At 36.5% G+C, this 15,536-nt stretch overlaps 1 protein-coding gene across 2 annotated transcripts in view; it reads right to left on the bottom strand.

The window, feature by feature from the left end:
- Positions 1-15,536, bottom strand: part of TPRG1 (tumor protein p63 regulated 1) — a 330,716-nt gene that overhangs the window by 274,380 nt on the left and 40,800 nt on the right. For both annotated transcript variants that reach the window (XM_013982282.2, XM_013982280.2), the window contains exon 2: positions 12,005-12,136. The gene's annotated coding sequence lies outside the window, so the exon portion shown is untranslated. The remainder of the gene's footprint in view (positions 1-12,004; positions 12,137-15,536) is intronic.

Below are 15,536 nucleotides of genomic sequence, written 5' to 3'. Positions count from 1 at the left end.
GTGTTGCCATAGCTGTGGTGAGGGTTGCAGTTGTGGCTCGGATTTGATCTCTGGCTGAGGAACTTCCATATACCATTGGCATGACAGAATAAGGAGGAGGAGGAGAAAGAGAAGGAGAAGGAGAAGGAGAAGGAAAAAATAGAAATACTTACTCAGAAAAAAAAGAATGAGAGATAAGCAGAAGTGATTGAAACACAGTAATTTCTTTTTTTGCTTTTTTTGTTTGTTTGTTTGTTTTTGTTTTGTTTTGTTTTGCTTTTTAGGGCCACACTTGTGACATATAAAAAAAACAATCTATACATGTATGTGTAACTGGGTCACCATGCTGTACAGTAGAAATTTGACAGAACACTGTAAACCAGCTATAATGAAAATAAAATAAAAATCATTACATATATATATAAAGAAGTTCTCAGGCTAGAGGTTGAACTGGAGATACAGCTGCTGCCCTAGGCCATAGCCATAGCAATGCAGGAGCCAAGCTATGTCTGTGAACTATACCACAGTTCATGGCAATGCCAGTTCCCTGACCCACTGAGCGAGGCCAGGTATTGAACCCTCATCCTCATGGATACTATTCAGATTTGTTTCTGCTGCTACACAATGGTAACTCCCCATATTAATTTCTAAATCCCTCCAGGAAGGGCATTTTGAAGGCCTCCTACTATGAGGGTGGGGAAGATTAATTGGCTAGATGTTGATGTTGCCTTTGGGAGGAGCTCAACTGTCCACTTATTTCTACGGCTGCTGGCTCCCCCTCTGGGATGTTCTTCCCTGTCCACTACTCTGTGGCCATATCCGCCATGAATGTCTTGCTCTTTTGGAACAGTCCAAATTTCACAGCCAGTTTCCTGATGGTACAAATATGAGAACCTGAAGAAAATAGAATAGCATTTGCAATCCCGGATCATCGTTTCTTTGAAGTTACAATACACTAGAAAGTCTGATAGGTTTATAATCTATTTGCTTCTTGTCAGTTCCTCACGTAGATAAACACACTCAAAGTCTTTCCTATATAAAGGTAGAGCAGGAATGTTGGTGGGCATTAGTGGTTTCTGGTTTATACAATACACAGTGTGAAAAAGAAGGGAAATAAGAAAGTGCATTTATGTTTAGTTATTAAAAAAAAAAACAGTAGAATGGTAAAGACAGTGAGCAAGGGAAAAGAGTGAATAGAGGAAGTGTGGGTGCCAAATTTTCGGTTTATATCTATTAACATGTATTGAAACACATTGCTATATTATTACCATTATCCAAAAATGTATTACTATTTCAAAAAAATAGCAACTTCTAAAATGTACATAAAGAAAACCTGCTGTTCATATGCATCCCAATAGCCCATCCTTCTTTAGCACTCCAGATGCATCAATTCTCTTTGTGGGCTTCACTAATAATGTCAATTTTCACTAAATTCTACTCAGATAAAACTGTAAGCAGACTGAATCCGGAGCAAAAACCACATGGTAAGACTCATCCCCAAATCCTCAAACTAATAGTTTAACTCTCTCTGGCTTCCCAGAGGATGGGTGGTAAGTACCCATCACATAGAGTGATGGATATCCCTAAAATATCACAGCAAGGACAACTCTGATGAAGAAATTAACATAAATATTGACCCATGGAATTCTCTGGCATATGTGAAAGGTCTTTTTAAAAAGTCGCATTTGGGGAGTTCCCATTGTGGCTCAGCAAAAGCGAAGCTGACTAGTATCCATGAGAATGCAGGTTCGATCCCTGGCCTCACTCAGTGGGTCAAGGATCTGGTGTTGCCATGAGCTGTGGTTAGGTCACAGATACAGCTCGGATCCCAGGTTGCTGTGGCTGTGATGTAGGCAGCTGTAGCTCCCATTGGACCCCTAGCCTGGGAAATTCCATATGTCATGGGTGTGGCCCTAAAAAATAGGCCTATTTGGGTAAGTAGAGGAAATGAGAGAGGACTTCTCAGACTAGCCTCCAAAAGAGAACCATGAAGTCAATCCAACCAAGGATCAAACTAAATCTCTAGTTCATACTCAGACACCAGAAATGAAACAGGAAACTAGACAACACAAATTGCCCCTAAAAGTCAATCAATATACAAGGCACAGGGAGTTTCCATTGTGGCTCAGTGGTAAAGAACCCAACTAGTATCCATGAGGATGCAAGCTTGAACCCTGGCCTTGCTAAGTGGGCTAAAGATCCAGCATTTCCTACCTGCAGTGTAGGTTGCAGATTCCACTCAGATTCTGCATTGCTGTGGCTGTGGGTAGGCCAGCAGCTTCAGCTCCGATTAGACCCCTAGCTTAGGGACTTCCATATACCATAGGTGTGGCCCTAAAAAGACTATATATAGAGAGAAATAGAGATAGATAGATAGAGAGATAGATAGATAGATAGATAGATAGATAGATAGATAGATAGATAGACAGACAGACAGACAGACATATAGTCACAGTTCTACAACTGCATTCTAGAGTGGTTAGCTACAGTAGATCTCCATACATTTTGAAGAATAAGTTTTTTTTTCTTTTTCATGGCCTAACCTGAGGCACATGGATGTTCCCAGGCCAAGGGTCAAATCATAACTACAGCTGCAAGCCAAATCCTTAACCCAATGAGCAAGGCCAGGGATTGAACTCATATCCTCAAGGACACTATGTCAGGTTCTTAACCTGCTGAGCCACAAAAGGAACTCCTGATGGATAATCTTAAAGAAGAGGGAAGAAATTTGGTCTATATGTTTCCAGAGAACAGAACTAGAAGCCTGGATGAAAGTTTCAAAGTAAAATTGTGTCTCCAGTTTAAAAAGTTTAAAAACAGTTGTCCAGAGATGGGATGGACTGCGTTGCATTTTGAGGAAGGAGGGCCTTGGAGGCATGGGGCTCCACCAGCTGGAGGAGCTGCAGGAGCCCTGGGGGCCAGATGGTCTCTAATGCCATTTCAAACCTGAAGCCTGGTGATAGCACCTTGTGGGTGACTTAGGCACAGTAACTCTCTCATTCTCTCCCTTTCTATGATGCTACTTGAACACTATGCAATGGGACCTGATGTGGACCACATAGTAAGGAGTTCACAGGTACAATCACTGTCTCTGAAACCACAGGCACATGACAATGGCACGTGAAAAAAAGGGGGAGGGAGTGTTTTGCCTTTAACACATCTAAGGTGTGCTAGATGTGATTAGGTGTTTTTAATGTAATATCATTTAATCCTCCTGAAGGAAGTGACCTTTGAGCAAGTGCTTAAAAAATAAAATGAGAGACTGACGTGTCAATATAGTGGACAGGTAAAATATAATAACTGAATCCTGGGGAAAACCTGTGTGGGTTCAGAGCAAGGACCCAATAATGTCCCCTAATCTTTGATGGTGCTGGAGAATTCTGATTCAATATTCATCTTATGAAGGGTTATATCTACAGACATGAAAGATGTGGATTCAGAAAACACTTTAGGGTCATCATTTATCATCATGGAACTAAAGGGAGAATGAGTATGCAGAATTTTGTTTTGGTTTGGGGTTTTTGTTTGTTTTTAAGTTCTGGAGAGATATTTGGAAAGCTTGGTATTAAGTATTCTGTTCTATAGCTGGAGCTGTTAAACCTTCAGGGATAGACTTAACTGTTTTTATTGTGGTGCTTGAGCATGAAGATAAATAGATCGAGCTAACCAGATGTGCAAGACTCTCTACAGTTCATCAGCTTATTTCTAAGAATCACAGATAACTCCAAATCACAAACTCCTAAAAAAGAGTTTGTCCTCTAACAGCAAGTGAGAATCGTAAAGACAGGAACTATAAGCCAGAGAATCCTGATTTCAAATCCACATTTTGCCACAAGTATTCTGGGACACAATCTCTGATCCTCCCATTCAACGGGATCTCGTGATGGATGTGGGGAGACATGGCCCTGATCCCCCTTCAAGGAAGGTCTTTTTGCCCCAGTTGCTGGGATTGCTGTCACAGATTGCCTTCTGCCATCAACCCTTCAGGGATTGCCTCCCATGCAGAGCTGCCTCAACCAAGGTTACTTCCTTTCCTCTTGGGGCATGTATCCAAGATTGATGGAGGCTGGGCCATAAAGGTCTGACCATTGCAATCACAGTGGGACAACTCCAATGTGCCATTTTAGCTCCAGAGGTCCCTGTGGTATTAGTTGAAACTATCAGGCCACTGAGTTCCCCTATGGCATCTCCCTTTCTCCCTCTGTCCATTCCTGCATTGGCCCCCTCCCTCCCATAGGCACTGATCCTAAGGATGCTCCCTAGTAAACATCCTGATAACTAATCTCTGTATCAGAATCTGCTCCCCAGAGAACTCAATCTTCCACAGGTTGCTAGTCACTGAGCTAGAGTTTACCTGCATCATCGTTCAATAAAACAAAGGTCAAATTTGCATGCAATGACCTTGAACAACTAGTTCACCTCTTTGGGCCTTAGTTTCCATCTAGCAAATAGGGGTGCTGCATTTAAGGACTCTTCATATGTATGATCCCATATACAATATGGAATCTGCTCAGTGGCCAGGCAGAACAGAAAACCCCTATCTACACAGTGTGAATCCAGAAACTGAAAAATTCACCTTGATTTTAAATATTACATTTATAATCCAGGTCTTTTCTGCCTACATTGTCATATTTCTGCTCCATGATTTAGACTTCAGATTTTTCAATAGCTAAACTGCATTAAACTGATAAAAATTCAAACAAGAATGTCATAACTGTAGGATATAACATGCAATCTTCATGGTAACCATAAAGATACTAGCTATAGAAAACACACAAAAGGAAATGAGAAAGAAATTTTTAAATTTCATTACAAAAAAAAAAAGAAAACACGAAAGAAGAGAGTGATATAGGAAATGAGAGACAAAAATGTATATGGCATGTAGAAATCAAATAGCAAAATAACAAAAGTAAGCCCTTACTTATCAGTAATTAAATGTAAATGGAATCAATTCTCCAATCAAAGACATCAAGACATCATCAGAATGAATAAAAACACATTATCCAAATATATGCTATATGCTGTCTATGGGAACCCACATTAGCTCCAAAGACACAAATAGGTTGAAAGCAAAAAGATTAACAAAACTGACAAAATGTTATCTAGATAGACTACTACATAAGACAGAAGATTCTAATTATTAAAATCAGATATGAAAGTAGAGACATTACTATGTTATAGAAATAAAAAGAATTATGAGTAATATGAATAATTATATGCAAACAAATTTGATAACCTTGATAAAATAAACAAATTTTAGAAATACAAAATCTACCAAGACTAAATCATGAAGAAATAGAAAATTTGAATTGATCTATTATTAGTAATGAGTCCGAATCAATATCCAAAATCTCCCAACAAAGAAAATCCCTGGACCTGAATGAATTCTACTAAACATTTAAGAAACTAATATCAATTCTTCTCATAATTTTCCAAAAAATTGAAGAGGAGGAAACACCTTCTAATTCATTCTATGAGGTCAATAGTACCCTGACTCCAAAGCTAGACAAAATCGTAACAAGAAAAAATGAACAGATCAGTATATTTATGAACATTGATGCAAAAATCTTCAACAAAATACTAACAAATCAAATTCAGCAGCATATTAAAAGGATTATACACTATGACCAGGTGCATTCATTCTTGAAATGCAAGGATGGTTCAAGAGATAGAAATTGATCAATAAAATACACCTCATTAATAAAATGAAGAAAAAAATATGATTATCTCCATTGATGCAGAAAAGCACTTGACAAAAATTCAACACCCTGCAGTTATGAAAACACTCAACCCAACTAGAAATAGGAGGAAATTATCTCAACATAATAAAAACCATATATGAAACATACACAGTGTGTATCACACTGTGTGTAACAGAGTGAACATCATACTCAAAGTTGAAACACTAAAATTTTCCTCTAAGTTCAGGAATAATGCAAGGATGTTATTATTTCATCATTTCTAAGTAAAATAAAATCAAAATCTAATAAAATTGAAAAGGAATAAGTAAAATTATCTCTTCTCAGATGATATAATCTTATATGTAGAAACCCCCAAAATTCCACACACAAAAAAAACCTATTAGAACTAATAAATGAATTAAGCAAATTTTAGGATACAAAATCAACAGGCAAAAATCAGTTGCATTTCTATACACTAGCAATGAAAATAGACTTGTGGTTACCAAGGGGGAGGGGGAGGGAGTGGGGTGGATTGGGAGCTTGGGGTTAATAGATGCAAACTATTGCCTTTGGAATAGAGTAGCAATGAGATCCTGCTGTGTAGCACTGAGAACTATGTCTAATCACTTATGATGGAGCATGATAATGTGAGAAAAAAGAATGTATACATGTATGTGTAACTGGGTCACCATGCTGTACAGTAGAAAAAACATAATGTATTGGGGATATATGAAATAATAATAAAATGTAAATCTGTAAAAAAAAGAAAAATCTTAAAGTAAATACAAATACAAGTCTATTTATACTAGAATAAAAAAGAGTAAAATACTTAGGAATTAACTTAGCCAAGTAGGTGAAAGACTTGTACAATGAAAACTACAAAATATTGATGAAAGAAATTAAAGACATAAATAAATGCAAACTCATCCCATGTTAATACATTGATATATTTTATATGGTTAAGATGTCAATAATACCCAAAACAATCTACAGATTCAATGCAATCCCTATCAAAAAATTCAATATTTTTGGAAGAAATAGATAAACCCACCCTGAAATATATATGGAATCTCAATGGACCCCAAATAGTGAGAACAATCTTGAAAAAGAACAAAGCTGCAAGGCTCCTGCTGTCAGAACATAGTACAAATGTATAATAATCAAAACAATGTGGTACTGGGATGAAAATAGATATGTAACAAATGGAATAGAACAGAGAGCCCAAGAATAAACCCTCATGTATAAGATCAAATAATTTTTGACAAAGGTGCCAAGACCATTCAATGGGAAAAGGACAGTCTTTTCAACACATAGTTCTGAAAATCCACATGCAAAAGAATAAACTTGAATCGTTGCCTAACACCATATACAAAAACTAACCCAAAATTTATCAAAGACCTAAATGTAAGCCCTAAAGCAATAAAACTCTAAAAAGATAACATGGGGCAAAGCTTCAAGACATTAGATTTGGCAATGATCAACAGGCAACAAAAAGAAAAAATTTGATAAAAATTGGACATTGTGAATATTTTAAAATTTTTATATAAAAAGAATATCAATAGAGTAAAAGGCAACCCACAGAATGGGAAAAATAGTTGCAAACTATGTATCTGATAAGGAATTAACGTCCAGGTATATAAAAGCTCCTAAAACTCAACCACAACAACAACAACAAAAACTCAATTCAAACATGGGAAAAGGATTTGAATAAACATTTCTATAAAGAAGAAACACAGAAAACCAATAAGCACATGAGAATGTGCTCAATATCACTAATCATTAGAAAAATGAAAATCAAAACCGCAATACAATGGAGTTCCCATCATGGTGCACTGGTTAACGAATCTGACTAGGAACCATGAGGTTGTGAGTTCGATCCCTGGCCTCACTCAGTGGGTTAAGGATCCAGCATTGCTGTGAGCTGTGGCGTAGGTTGCAGATGTGGCTTGGATCCCATGTTGCTGTGGCTCTGGAGTAGGCTGGCAGCTACAGCTCCAATTAATTAGATAGATCCCTAGCCTGGGAATCTCCTTATGCTGCGGGTGCGGCCCTAGAAAAGACAAAAAAAAAAAAAAAAAAAAGCAATACGATACCACTTCACACCTGTTAAAATGGCTACTATAAAAAAAAAAAAACAAGGGTTGGTGAGGGTTGTAAAGAAATAGACACCCTTATGCACTGTTGGTGGGCAAGCATAATGGTATAACTGCTCTAGAAAACAGTATAGAAGCTCCTTAAATAAATTAAAAACAGAAATAACATAAGAGTGATGTGGTCAATTTAGATTCTGGGTATATAACCCAAAGAATTGAAAACAGGATCTCAAATATATATTTGTACACCCATGTTCATAGCAGCATTATTTCCAATAACAAAATGTAGATGCTACCCAAGGGCTCATCAACAGATGAATAGGTAAGAAAAATGTAGTATACACGTATTAATGGAAGGGTATTCAGCCTGAAGAAGGAAGGAAATTCTTCAATATGCTATTATATGGATGACACTTGAGCGTTATGCTAAGAGAAATAAGCCAGTGACAGAGAGACAAATACTGTATGATGTCACTTACACAGGGTAGAGTAGCCAATATTATAGAGACAGATAGTAGACTGGTGGTTGCTAGGGGTTGAGGGGAAGGGAGAATGAGGAGTTTCAATGGGTATAGAGTTTCAGTTTTACATTATGAAAATGGTTATGGAGATGGATGGCAGTGATAGCTGCACAAAATCATGAATGTATTTAATACCCCTAAACTCTATGTCAAAAATAGTTAAGGTGGTAAATTTTATGTAATAGGTATTTTGCCACAAGAAAAAAAAAATTGGAAAAAAAAATCTCCTAGAGGAAGAACTTTCTTCTCTCTCCTCTTTTTTTGGTTTCTTTGTTCTATTTTTGTTTTGGTTTTGCTGTTTGTCTTTCTAGTTTAAATATGCCAACTCAAATTTGCTGAACCTAAAGAACACCCGAATGAATGAATGCATGTCCCATGTAGGAAGCTTTGAGGTATTATGTTGTTAACATTCTCCAAAATTTATTTTTACATTTAATATTATTCCAGTCAAAACTTGACAGTCTTTCTGAAAGGAAAGTACTTTGGAGGACTTAACACACCCAGATATTAAATGGGATTAAAGAGCTACAATTCCTTAAACAGTGCTGCAGGAACACAGAGATGGGTAAATGGAAAAGAGGAGAAAGCTCAAAAACAGAGCCAAACATGTGTAATAATTATGCACCTTAAAAGCAAAGTGAGGAGTTCCCACAGTGGTGCTGTGGGTTAAGAATCCAACCGCAGCAGCTTAAGTTGCTGTGGCGATGCGGGTTCAATCCCTAGCCTGATGCAGTGAGTTAATGGATTCAGCACCACCATAGCTGTGGTGTATGTCGTAGCTGTGGCTTGGATTCACTCCCCAGACTGGGAACTTCTATATGCAGTTGTGCTACCATTAAAAATAAAATTAAAGAAGTTCCCGCCATGGCTCAGCAGTTAACGAATCTGACTAGCATCCATGAAGACACAGGTTCCATCGCTGGCCTCACTCAGTGGGTTAAGGATCCAGCATTGCTGTGAGCTCTGGTGTAGGACAGCAGCTACAGCTCCAATTGGACCCCGAGGCTGGGAACCTCCATATGCCATGGGTGCGCCCCCCACCCCCAAAAAAAAGAAAAGAAAAAGAAAATTTAAAAAGTAAGATGGATATTTTCCATTTTTAAAATTCAGTTATCTGTATACTTACATAGGAATTTTTGTAGGTATATCTCAATAATTTTTTAGGGCAAGCATTTAAAATTAGAGACAAAAAAGATTCAATGATGTGTATTGATCAATTTAACCATCTTGAAAAATAAAAACTTAGATATTAAATGTATACACTAAAATAAATTTTAGTTTAATTAACCCTTTAAAACTATGAATGACATATGATATCAGTATAAGGAAGGCAGATGTATAGCGTAAAAGATTTACACATTGAACAATTAACCGGTTAACTACATTAGATTGAAGAACATGTAGCAGTAAATGGTTGTTACAAATTGAAAAAGAAAGATCAAACACACGAATAGAATAATGGCCAATGCCTAATTTTTACATAAAGCTCTCAATACTTTTTAAATATCAGTTTAACCTATAAGGATTTTGTTATAAAATTTTGTTTTCTTTTTTTATGATAATGTCCAGATTTGACACAGTGAGTGGAAGTATAAATTTGTATAGTCTTTGGCAATATGGAACAAAAGCCTTATATCTTGCATCTTTCAGATTGTTTGAACCAGCAAATCCAACTGTAGGAATTATCTTAGATAAATAATCATAATGGAAAAATAGGCATGGGTGTGAAAATTATTTCTTAAAAATTATAGTTAATAGAAATTATTGAAAATAATCTAAATGTTTGACAAAGGGGAAGATCAATGATATAAAATATATTTATATAATGGATATCATACAGCCATTATTTCTTATCAGACATTTTTCTAAGTGTCTTCCATGTAACACATTTAATCCTCACAAAATCCTCATAAAGTTAGATGTATATTACTTACTATCCTCCATGAGGAAACTGGGTCAATGAAGTTAATTTGACCTGGATTCACAGTTAGTAAGTGGTAGGATGGAGTACAAAATTGAGCAGTGTGGCTCAAAGTTCCTTTTAATGTTTTATTTATTTATTTATTTATTTATTTATCTATTTATTCTATTCTTTGAGGGACTTTTCTCAGATGTTTTTCTTTTTCTTGGGATTATCTGTTTCCTTTAAGAAATTTTCTATTAGCCTCAGAAACTTTTCTTGTGCTATCAGAGAATTCTTTATACATTAGGGATATTTGATCTATGGTTCAGTGTGGCAACCATTTTCCTATCAATTAATCATTTATATGATTTGAGTGTTTGTACAGAAAGTTTTTAATTTTATGTGGTTAAATTTAATGGTCATTTTATTTCAGAAGTTTGGGTGATAGTGAGACAAGCCTTCCATAATCCAAGATTATATTTTATAAAATGTTGCATTTTTTTCTAAAACATCTATTTTTTTAACATGCTTATTGTCACTCTATCTGAGACTAATTTGGGTATAAAAACTGAAGTAAAAATTCCACTTTGTTTTTTTTTCCCCAAATAAGTAGGGATCTTTCCCAACATAATTTATTGAGAAATTCACTGATTTGAAATATCATTGCTATCAGTTAGGGTGACATTGAGCTGAATATCTTAGAAATCCCCATTCTCTGAATCAAAATGATTACATTAAATAGATGCTTCCCCCACATTTAAGCAGAAATCTGAAAACAAGAAGTCTTGGATTGGGTTTTGTAGTGTCATTAATATCCCAGTCTCTTTCCATTCTTCTTTTCTTTGTAGATTGTATTGTCATAGTTGCTTCACATCATATGAACGCTGCTAGATCCCTTATATAAAATCAGCATACTCAGGAAGGAAGAAAAAAAGAGAAGATAAAGAGAATAAAGAAAAGGAGAAGGATATTATGGATCTTATGAGTATCTTATGAACAATGTTTGCTACAAGAGAGGCTGAGAAATGTTTTTTAAGCTATACATATTGCTGTCCTAAATGAATACCAGGCTTCCATTTATGAAACAGAAAGGAAGAATGGATTTTGGATTCACAGTTTTGGGAACTAACTTGTTACATGTGGACTTGATAAATGATGTGCATTTGACGGCATACACAGTAATAATGCAGATTATTTAGTAGAGCTGTTAGATCATGCGGGGATTAATTAATTATATGTACTTAAAATGAAGAAAATTAATAAGGTAATCATTAACTCCAGAAAACCAAAGAATTAAACAAAAACTCAAGCAATCATGATTGATTTATCTCAACAGTAAGCCTTGCTTCCCTAATCACGATAATGTAAATATTGATGTCTTTCTGACTTCACAAGAGGAAAAAAAATTCAAGAGCCTCTCAAGTTCTCATTTTTCCTTCCTTGGGTTCCAGGTTACAATACATCAAGGACCTTCCTGAGGAGACTAATAACAAGAGGAATATCACAGCTCCTAAGGATTCAAATGGACTTCACATCAATTAGGACATTACCCAGCTTAACTTTTCTCTACAGTATCCCTGATAAGTGGTTATTTGGCTTCTGCTTGAATATATCCACTGATGAAAAACTCACTACTCCAGGTAGTCCATTCAATTCCTGGATAGCTCTCATCACTGCCAAATCATTTCCTTTACTTAGGTTAAGGTTGTCCGATTCTATTTCACTCTAGTCATCCTTTTCTGCTCCCTAAAGACTTACAGGACATGTACAATTCCTCTTTCACGAGAAAGCAGTCAGCCATTTGAATATTATTGTCAAGCTACTCACCCATAATCCCCCCGATGTCAAGTTCTTCCCAGGCCCTCCAACTATTTGATATGGTTTCCCAGTCCAGTGACATTTTGGATGTCTTCTTTTGGATGCACTTCATCTGGTTAATGTCCCTCTTAAAATATGACACTAGAACAGAACACATGATTGCCAGATGAAGTAGGAAAAGTATGAAAAACAGTTTCCAAATTTCATATTATGTTAGAAGGTACCCTGTAAAGTGTTTCCTTTGGGGTTCTTTCTGGGGATCTTTTAGTAAAAGATAAGACTCAGCTTTTACAAAAATATATGGGAAACTATGCATTTCATCCCCCAAAGTTTACCGAAGACAATCTGTCCCCATTTTCTATCCATGATGCTAAAAATGTGCCAAAATCCAGGCATGAAATAAGAGAGAATGGGGTCTGAATGAGCCATCTTCTCTTTCAGGAATCAAAGGAGAATTGTAAACTAGGATTCTTTTAACAATGCTGAATATCAAAGAACTCCAGGATGAGATCTTTTTCCAACACCCTGCCCTACCCACAAGAAGAACATGTCCCAATTTGCTGGATTCAAACAGCCAGGCTCTGTTTCTGATCTGCAGTCTCTGTCAGTGTTCTTTTTCTTCGTATCTACTCATTCCTCTTCTTTATACTCATTTAGAATACACTAATGGAAGTAGCCTGCCACGTGGCTTTCCTTTTTGCCACTTTTTCTCGGGAAATGTGATTAAAGAACTTGGAGTGGGCTGTTTTACGCACAAACATTCAGACAGTCTCTTAGCAATAAATGGCTGTCGCTTCTATTATCTGTCTGGCTTTGAGTTCTATTATCTGTTGTGAATTGGTGCAGGGCTCTGTAAAACAGTTTTTAGGCAGCCTCATTACTCCCTTCCACACCTTCTGCTCCATCTGAGAGTGCTGCTGCTGTGATTGCTGGGTAATGTTTGCCATTAGACAAGGCACATAAAAGAATCAAGCTATGACTAATTCACTTGATGGCTGTGTGCCCTGTGTCATGCTCATTAACACCTCTCGACTCCGTTATTAAAGAGAATCACAGAGCAGATCTCAGCGGGCTCACATTTATACTACAGTGTGCTTTATTTTTCCATCTGAGCCACATCCTTATTACCAACTTGTCCTGATCACCCTTACCTTCTACCCCAGGCCTAGTCCACCCTGCCACACTTGGTCTTTCACTGAATAAACACATGTTTGCAGGAGTCTGTTGCCAAGAAAGATCTTTAGGTTATTTGGAAATGGGAGTTTATGCCCTCTGAAGAATCACCCAGAGAACTTTTAGCTGAAAAGTCATCAGAGACCTGATGGAAATCCAAATGGAAAACAAGAACACCTTAAAATATTGAAGTATACCCAGCTTTTTTGTAGCTATTACTTCATTTGAGGTTTATAACAACACTTTGTGGTAGGCTCTATAAATAAGACTCTATCAATAGTTTCAACATTAGAGTTTCTAACTGTGAAGAATTATCTTATAAAAGACAAGTAGATTATCTATAATTACAAGGCTTGGTCAAATAAAAAGAAGTAGTATTATTTATGTTTGACTTTTACTTAGTGATCAAAGTAATGGAAAAGCAGAGAGAGAGAGGACATTCCTTAGTATTAACTCACAGTGTTCTGATCCAAACTATAGGGCATCATACTTAGCTTTCTTAATCGCTAACTCCAGCTGAATAGTCATAAGTTCATATTACTATTAACTATTACTATTTTTCACCAATATGCAGGTATCCACTACTTCTGAATATGTGGAGGATTGCACTGATCTGCCTCTTGAAATTGGGCGTGACCATGTGATTTGATTTGACCATGAAATGTGAGTGGAGATGACAAGCATAGTTTTCATGTGGAAATGTTTAATTGCAGATGCTTGAATCTACAGTTTGGCTCTTCCCTTGATGTAGGAATAACAGAATCATGTAACCATATGGAGATACCATAAGACCTAAACAGCTTAAGGTACTGAGAGACAGTTACTCTGGAGAAACATTTGGACTTTCAGTAGAATTTGAAAGATCATTGAATAAAATTTTGTTATGATTTATGATGTTGAAATTGCTTGTTATGGCAGGATATCCCAAGTCTATACTGACTGAGGTAGTTTTCATTTGCTCTACACGTACCATAAAACTAAGTCATTTGTAGGCATGAAAAACAATGCAGCATGGCTAAATATAAAAAGAAATAACTGAACCTAAAAGTTCAAATCCACTCTAAGACATGAACTCTGCCAGGTACCATGTCATGGTTGCCAAGGATTTACAAAGCACAAGAACAACCATCAGGTAAAAACAAGTGGCAACTGAAATCTAACCCATGTTTTTCTCACTAAGTGTCTATTGTGGTTCAGCACTGTGCCCAATATCGCTTTCTCCAATTTACACAAAATTGATTTATCAGCTTTCAAGCTGATCTCACTTACTTTGGGGATGTTCTATGAGACATCACTTAACTTCTCTAAGGTTTGCATTTTTTTTCTCATTTTTAATATATGAACAAAAATTTTTACCTCTTCACTTGTTAGCAGATTTAAATAAGATAAATAAAAGTTCATATATAGTGTCCACATCATAGACCAATAGCATTCAAACCTGAAACATCAATTTTGATTATTGAAACACTCCTTCATAAAATATAAAGGTAATGTTTGTGAATACGAGAAATGACCACTTTCCAAACTAAATGGTTTCAGAAGCTTTACAAATGTGAGTTATACTACACTTGTTCCACTGTTATGATAATATGTGTTTCCAAGAAACAGAAATTTGGTTTCAGATAATTTATTTTAAAAAAGAGAGAAGGGGAAGGGATGGGAGGAGAATGGTAATTGGATCACATAAACAAAACAAGATTTGAGTGAGCAAACCACGAGAAGAAACCTAGAATAGATTTACAAGGAGATCCTGCTGAATAGCATTGAGAACTATGTCTAGATACTCATGTTGCAACAGAAGAAAGGGTGGGGGAAAAAACTGTAATTGCAATGTATACATCTAAGGATAACCTGACCCCCTTGCTGTACAGTGGGAAAAAAAAAATTCAAAAAAAGAAAAAAAGAAAACAGATGAAGCTGGACTTTGGAGTGGGAATCAGGGACTTGAACATGACCACACCTCTTTTTCCATGTCTTTTCCTTTTTTGTCTTCTTTCTCTCTATGTGTCATTTTCCTCTCTTCTCACTGCAAATTGGCTTATTCCAGATAACAGGAAACAAAGCTGCCAACATTTCTTGAATTTTCCACCAGAACACAAAGCCTTACTCTGCTTCTCAATTACATTTCAAGAAATTCTAGTAGTTCCCGCCACGGCACAGGGAGTTAAGAATCTGACTAATGGCCCAGGTCACTGCAGGGGTGTGGGTTTGATCCCTGGCCCTGCACAGTGGGTTAAAGGATATGCTGTTCATGTAGCTGCAGCTCGGATTCAATCCCTGGACCAGGAATTTCCATATGCTGTGAGTGCAGCCATAAGAATTAAAAAAAAAAACTAGAAATAATTCTGATTTCCTGGTCTATTCAAGA

The sequence above is a fragment of the Sus scrofa genome, chromosome 13 (genome assembly GCF_000003025.6).
Source record: "Sus scrofa isolate TJ Tabasco breed Duroc chromosome 13, Sscrofa11.1, whole genome shotgun sequence".
Classification (NCBI taxonomy): Eukaryota; Metazoa; Chordata; class Mammalia; order Artiodactyla; family Suidae; genus Sus; species Sus scrofa.
Note: the sequence above shows the minus strand (reverse complement) of the source record. Positions and strands in the feature narration are given on the sequence as shown.